Below are 8180 nucleotides of genomic sequence, written 5' to 3'. Positions count from 1 at the left end.
ACTTTAAGAGAAATGACATATAATGAAATCAATTTTATCATAGGCTAATTGATATAAACAAGAGTTAGGTTCCCATGGCATATTTCTGGTCACAAACATATCACCAAATTTCTAAATAAAGGCCTAAAACACTTCTAATACTAAACATTGAAATAAATGTGAGTTATGCATACATTTAAGAAATGTTAATAAAAACAAGTATGATCATTATTTGCCCAATTTTTGGTGAATCCATGAATGGTTGTAATGGTAGTGGATTAAATCAAGGGATAAATGTTTGCAAGCAAAAATTGTAAGGAGTACCTCCTACAACCACACAGTTCAAAACCAAATACTAACCAATATGGTGGGCCCTCTGAAAGATTTCGTCCCATACTTTTTATTGTCATGCAATTGTATGATTCTCATATATTTTATAAATTTTTATTTCATGATAATTTGTATCTTTCATTCATTCCTTTTCAATCCACTTATTCTAAGTCAGGGTCTCAAGTGGCTGGAGTCGATTCTAGCAGCACAGAACATGAGGCAGAAACCAATCATGGCCAGAATGCCTTTTCATCGGAGGGCGCGCACACACACACACACACACACACACACGCATTCACTCAGACTGGGACAACTTAAAAACAGCAATTAGCCTAACATGCACATCTTTGAGAAATGGGAGGAAACCAAAGTACCTGGAGAAAACCCACACAGACATAAGGAGAATGTGCAAACTCCATACAGACAGTGGCCCCATCTGGGAATCCATTTTTTTCTCATCAATGTTATAATGAAATAACATGGAACAACATAACATTATTCAAAGGACATGCTGTATCTTTGGCCATATCTCTGGTTATTTCTTTAGGACAAATGCATAGGAATGATACCTGTAGATTTGTATAAGATTTTCGCTTAGGCCCAGTATTTTTTAGAGTGCCTCTCCCTTAAACCTGAGATGTTGTGAATCCCTGAAGCATCATTTTCAATCTAACAGGCTTGACAACCACTTCACCTTCATCCTCTACAGACAACAGCTTTTTGAGTTTCCCTCCTTGTCTATTCCCTACCTGTGCCAGTTCAGACCATTCCTGAGCAAATGGGGTAATATGTGCTTATCTCCCCTTTCTTCATGTGTTCTCTTCCCAGTTCCTCTTTAATGCCTTTTTTCCAGAGACCTCCAGTGCCCAAGAATATAAGATGTTAACTTCTTAAGTCTTTCCTCCCAGAGCCTTAATGACTTAATTAGTATGACTTCCATGATTACTTGCATTTTAAAGGAGGATCCTAAAGAAAAAAAAAATACTTAATGCAAAAAAAAAAAAAAAAAAAAAAAAAAAAGACTCCCCACTGGTGGAAACCACAAAAACAAACAACCAAAAAATCAAATCAGAGAGAGAGAGAAATTCACATGAAGTCAATGGCAAAGAAAAGGTATTGAAGCCATTGGCTTAGCTGGACTTACGTACCAGGATTGGGAGGATGGGAAAAAAGTGAGCCAAATATGGAGTCCTGGGAATACTCAGTGACCTGAAACCTCAGGAGGGAGCCTGAAGGGGAGTGGGCAGGAAGTCCAGATGGTGGGGAATGACCAGAGTGAGATGGTGGGATGGGAGGCAGAGGGAGCCTTGCCTGCCAGATGAGCAGTCTGGCAACAGGCCTAAAGAGGATACTGTGTGGAAGCCAGTGTTTGAAGATTGTTTCAGTAACTGTGGCTTAATAAATTGTGGAGGAGAGGATGAAGAGCAGGCAAATCAGCCACAAACGTGGCAACCCTCATAGCTAATATTTACTAGGCATTTATTGCGTGTCAGACACTGTGTTAAGTGTCTCACATGTATTAACTCATTTAAAAACTAGCCCAGATCCATGTTGTATCATTATCCCATTTTATAGGTGAGGAACTGAGAACCAGAAAAGTTAGATTACTTACCTAAAGCCACAGAGCTAGTAAGTAGTAGGACAAGGATTCAAACCTGGGTGCTTAGCCCTACACTGCTAATCTGCCATAAAGGTGAGGGCCTTGATTGTGGAGGCAATTACGGTCGTGAAATACAAGAGCATGCATTGGTCACTGTGCACACAGTTTGTGTTCTGGGGCACAAGGACAGCAGGGCATAGAGGGGAGAGGAAAAGAATGCCGACTGCTTCTCAGAAAATTTTCAGAGATGGCGAAGCCAGGAACCTGGAGCTAAGAAATGTGTAGTGTTGCAAACTACAATCATCACACATTCCAGCAGCACAGCTGCTCTTCTGTGACTCAACAGAGCCATTTATTAGTCTAGGCAGAGACCTAGGCAAGGTCTCTTAGTCTTTTCAGGCTGCTAAGACATAATACCATAGACTGTATGGCTTAAACAACACAAATTTACTTCTAACAGTTCTGGAGGCTGGGAACGCTAAGATCAAGGTGATGGCAGACTCAGTGTCCAGTGAGGACCTGCCTCCTGATTTGTGGATGGTGGTCTTCTCACTGCGTCCTCACGCGGCAAAAGGGAGTGAGGGACCTCTCTGGCTCATTTGTAAGGGCACTAATCCCATTCATGAGCATTCTGTCCTCATGACCTAATCACCTACCAAAGACCCCAACTCTAAAGACCATCGCATTGGAGGTTAGGATTTTAGTGTAAGAATTGGGGGGTGGGGTTTCTGGGGGGACATAAGCATGCCATCTATGGCAGACAGTCTCTGCTGGACTCAGTTCAGGTAATATTTAAAGAGTAATAATTTCTTCTTATTGAGTAAGTATTATGTGCCAGGCATGAAGCTAGCAACTTGGCATGTATTATCTAATTCATTTCTCACAGTGAAACTATTTTTACTTCTATTTTATAGATGATAAAACTGAGGCTGCAAGAATTTAAGTGACTTGCCCAAGAACACATAAAGACTTGAACTCAGGAAAGTCTGGCCACAAAGGCTGGCGGCTCTCTGTCCACTCCTGGCTGAAGGGAACATCCCCTGTTCTAGTGTTTGGGCCCGTCCTCTCATTCCCCAGAGGAGCCCCCCTTCCCAGAAAGGAAGAAAGCCTGAGATTTTCCTTCCTTAGACTTATCAGCACGCACCGCCCTGCTTCCATCTTCCCTTCAAAAAGAAAAAGAAACCAATCTGTCAGTTCCTGGGACCTGTAGTTGACAGTTTTATTCAATTCATGACCTTGTCTAGGTATTTCCTTCTCTTTTGTGAACTCCCAGGGAGCACTTGGGAATAAGCACAAGATGTGGGATCAAGAAGCCTGGGTTCAAGTCATGGCTCCTTAGCTCATAGACACATGATTACAAACAAACCTCAATTTCCTCCTTGGGCTATTGGGAGAACCAAGTGAAATGATGCATGTGAAATGCTTTGTGAACTGAAGAGCCCTATGTATCTATTCTACCACACCAACCCATTCTCCCTAGTCGGTCAGGATTGAGTCCAGAATAACTGTCCCCCATGTTGCCTCCTCCACATTAGGGGAGATGAAGCTGTCGACAGGGAAGTGGGGCATCCATCAGAGGTCTGCTGTGAGCAGAACCACCTGCCTGCCCTGTCAGGGCTGGAGTCAGAGCCAGGCAAGATGGCTCGCGTTTATATGGGGCTTTGCAGTTTACAAAGCACATTGACATCTATTACCTGGTTTGCTTCACACCATTCTACGAGGCAGGCAGAGTGGACAGCATTATCCCTGCTGGTCAAAAAAGAAAGCTGAGTCTTCAGAGAGATAAGTTGTCCAAAGTCTCATAGTTACCATTAGAGAGCTGGGCTCAAACCCTGGTCTTGCCTTGGTGGGTAATTGCTGCTTCTGGTTCTGGAAGGGCAGGTCTGTGGTCCACAGCACAGCTTCCTCGCTCTGCTCAACACATGGACTAGACTGGAGAGCATAACGAGAAATTGTATAAATCATGCATAAATGTGTTGCTTTGTATAAATTGTGTATAAATACATAGTTATGTATATAAATTAAACATAAATTAGTTTCAATTGGGCAGTTTTGTCTTAATTTCAAATTGGGAACATCTCAAACATTCTGGAAGCCTCTTGAAAACCCCATCAACCCTAAACACAGTGTCAATAGAGCCTAAAGGTTAAAACCACCTGCTCCCCCATCCCTGTACCAGCTCAAGATACTCTACTATGCTCAGTTTACCTCATTTAAGCCCAGATATGAGATCTTCTCCTCATATGTGGGCCAGGAAACCGGGGGTACCGTTTAGGTTAAGAGGTAGCTGAGTGCCTGTTATAGGGACTGCTCACAACCTCTTCTTGCTCTTCAAGTCTTAGCCTAACCATCACATCTCTGGAAGCCTTCTCTGACTGCCAGCCTGGCAAAGATGTCCCTTTTCTGTGTTCCCAAAATGCCCTGTAATGAGTTCAATCTGTGTTAAATGTAAGTTACTTGCATGATATCACCTACAGAAAGTGAATCTCTGAGACCAGAGACTGTCTGTCTCCCTCCACATAAGAACAGTCAATAAATGCTTCTGAAGCATGTGAGTGGTGAATAAGTGAGTAAATGAGTGAATCAGTAAATAAAATAATGAGTAAACAAGTGGAAGTTTATTTATATTCCCTCTAGCTCTTAAATTATTCTCTAAGTCAGAGATGGGGGTGAAATGTGGCAGTTAAGTTCAGAAAAATAATACTTTTAAAATAGTATTGATTAAAAAGTTGTATTATTTAAAGGCCCAGCTCTTATAGGCTTCCAAATAGATGGCTCAGGGCACAGGCCACACCCAGGGAAGTGAGGTGTGCTAATGGCTAATGTCCTCTCACATATCCATGATGCTCTGAATTTGTTTAAGGATTGTTATCTTCTCTCCTTTCCTTACTAGGTCACTAATATTCAAGCTGCAATGACCAGTGTTTTCTATGCAGCAGTTTCACTTTATCCATTTCCTTCAGTAAACGCAATTTTTTTAATCCACCTTAGGGCTTTCTCCTTGACCTACAAAACAACGCTGAGCACTCTGTTCCTAGGGGAGAAGTCCTGCCAAACCTTTATTTGGAGAAGCGTGTGTGCTGGAGCCTGTCGTCCTCAGTGGGAAGCTTGATTCATCTCACCAGGGAATGGTTGGGGGCAATTCCAGCCTGAGATTCCACTTCTTCCTTTAATGAAGTAGCACCTATTTGGATGATAAGGAGCCACTGAAAATTGGGAACATCTTACAAATGCAAAATGGCCTTTTATATAGAAATGTATATCTTATTTTAGAATGTATCCTGTAATATTATTCTAATATAATAAGAATACCTACAAGGAGTTCATAATAACTTGGGGAAATGTTTATGAAATAACATTGACTTTAAAAGTAGAATGTGAAATTATATATACAGTGTGTCCTCAATTCTGTTTTTTTAAAAGTTTACTTAGAAAAAAGAAAGACAGTTTTCTCATTTAATCTTCACAACAACCCTGTGGTGTTATTCTGCAGAATTACTAGATAATTTGCCCAAAGCCACACAACTGTATGTGCTGCCCAAGGTCACAATACCTGTAGAGAATTTGATTTTGCATGTCTATTTCATCCAGAAGGCAACTTGGGAAGGGTGGAGAGATATTTTGGGCCTCTGTGCTTCCAGGCACATGGTAGAATTGCACTTCCCTAGCACCGTAGAGTCTGACATGGTCAAATGACTTGCTTGGGCCAATAAATTTGAGCTGAGGTGATATGTCACTTCCAAGTAGAAACTTTAAGAACCAATGCACGCTCTCCATGTTCTCCCTTCCCTTCTGTCTACAGATTGGCAGTCCTCCAGAGAAAGGCTTCCCTGTCAGCGTAGATTGTGGAGTGAGGACAACATGAAGCAGAATTTATATGCAGCGGTGAGCAAAAGTGGTGCTGAGTTGTTTTAAGCCACTAAGAGTTGGAGGATGATTGGTATCACCACATAGCACAGTGAAACCTGGCCTATTCCAAATCATTCAGGCCGATTGAATACTGAGGCTAGCTGACATGAACACTCCAACATGATTTCTTACAGTGTGAGTTGGAGGTGATGTGATACTGCAGAAGAGGTTGAGTTTTAGAACCAGACCTGAATTTCAATGCAAGTCATCATCCTAGTTAAACTTACTTTCATATTTGTAAAGTTTTATGTTGTTTTTAATTGATACATAATAATTGTACATACTTATGGGGTATGGTGTGATATTTTAATACATGTGTACCTTGTGTAATGATCAAATCAGGGTAATTAGCATATCTAGCACCTCAAATACTTGTCATCTGTTTGTGGTGAGAACATCCAAAAGCCTCTCTCCTAACAATTTTGTAATATACAATATATTATTGTTAACTATAGTCTCCCTGCTGTACAATAGAATAACAGAAATTATTCCTCCTAACTAACTTTGTACCCATTGACCAAATTCTCCCCGCCTTACTACTGTCCCCAGCATCTGGCAACCACTACTTTACTCTCTACTTTGAGTGAGATCATGTGGTGTTCGTTCTTCTGTTTGGCTTATTAAACTTAACATATGTTCTGTTGGTCCATCTATACTGCAAATGATAGAATTTCATTCTTGTTTATGACTGAATAGTATTCCATTGGGTATATACCACATTTTTATGCATTCATCTATTTTTGGACACTTAGAATGGTTCCATACCTTGGCTACTGTGAATAATGCTGTAATAAACATGAGAGTAGAGATAGCTTTTTGACATACTGATTTCATTTCCTTTAGATATACATCAAGTAATGGGATTGCTGGATAATATGGTAGTTGTATTTTTTTTTAGGCTCTTCCATCCTATTGTCAATAATGGCTGGACTAATTTACATTCCCACAAACAGTGTATAAGAGTTCTTCATCCTTGCCAGTATTTATTTATTTATTTTTTTGTCTTTTTGATAACAACCATTCCAAATGGAGTAAGATAACATCTCATTGTGGTTTTGATTTGCGCTTCCATGATGATTAGTGATGTTGAGCATTTTTACATATGCCTGTTGGTCTTCTTTTGAGAAGTATCTATTCAGATTTTTTGCCCATTTTAAAATCAGATTATTTGGGGGAGTTTGTTTGTTGCTTTTGAGTTGTTTAAGTCCTTATATATTCCGGATATTAGCCCTTTCTCAGATGCATAGTTCACAAATATTTTCTCCCATTCTGTAAGCTATTTTTGCACTCTGTTGATGGCTTCCTTTGTGGTGCAAAAGCTTTTTAGTTTGATATAATTCTATTTGTCTATTTTTAGTTTTGTTGCCTTTGCTTTTTAGTCCTTACTCAAAACATCCTTGCCTAGACTGACACTAGAAGGGTTTCCTCTGTGTTTTCTTCTAGTAATCTCACAGTTTGGGGTCTTACATTTAAGTTTTTAATCAACTCTAGTTGATTTTTGTAAATGGCGAGAGGGGTCTAGTTTCATTCTTTTGCATGTGAATATCCAGTTTTCCCTTCACCACTTATTAAAAAGACTATCCTTTACCCAATGTGTGCTTTTAGCATCTGGGTCAAAAAGAAGTTCGTTGTAACATGCATATTTATTTTGGGGTTATCTATTCCATTCCATTGGTCTGTGTGTCTGTTTTTATGCCACTATCATGTTGTTTTGGTTTCTATTGCTCTGTAGTATATTTTAAAGCCAAGTAGTGTGATACCTCAGGCTTTGCACTTTTTCCTTAAGATTGCTTTGGCTATTTGGTGTCTTTTGTGGTTTCATATGAATTTTAGAATTGTTTTATTTTATATTTCTGTAAAATGTGATTGGCATTTTGATATGGATTGCTCTGAACCTGTATATGGCTTTGGGTAGTAAGAACATTTTAACAATAATAATTCTTCCAATCTAGAAACATGGATATCTTTCCATTTATTAGTGTCTCCTTCAGTTTTTTAAACATTTTTTTTTTTTTTTAAATTTTGAGTTTTCATTGTAAAGATCTTTCAAGTCCTTGGCAAAATTTATTTTTAGGTGTTTTGTTTTCATAGCTATTGTAAATAGAATTGCTTTCTTGGTTGTGTTTTCAAATAGTTCATCATTGATGCATAGAAATGCTACTAACTCTTGTGTATTAATTTTGTGTCCTGCAACTTCACTGAATTTGTTTGTTAGTCCTAAGAGGTTTCTGGTGGAGTACGTAGGGTTTTCCATATATAAAATCATGTCATCTGCAAACACAAACAATTTTTACTTTCTCCTTTCTAATCTGAATGCCCATTATTTCTTTCCCTTACCTAATAGTTCTAGCTAGAATTCCTA

The sequence above is a fragment of the Macaca thibetana genome, chromosome 2 (assembly GCF_024542745.1).
Source record: "Macaca thibetana thibetana isolate TM-01 chromosome 2, ASM2454274v1, whole genome shotgun sequence".
Taxonomy (NCBI): domain Eukaryota; kingdom Metazoa; phylum Chordata; class Mammalia; order Primates; family Cercopithecidae; genus Macaca; species Macaca thibetana.
This window is presented reverse-complemented; position numbering follows the sequence as displayed.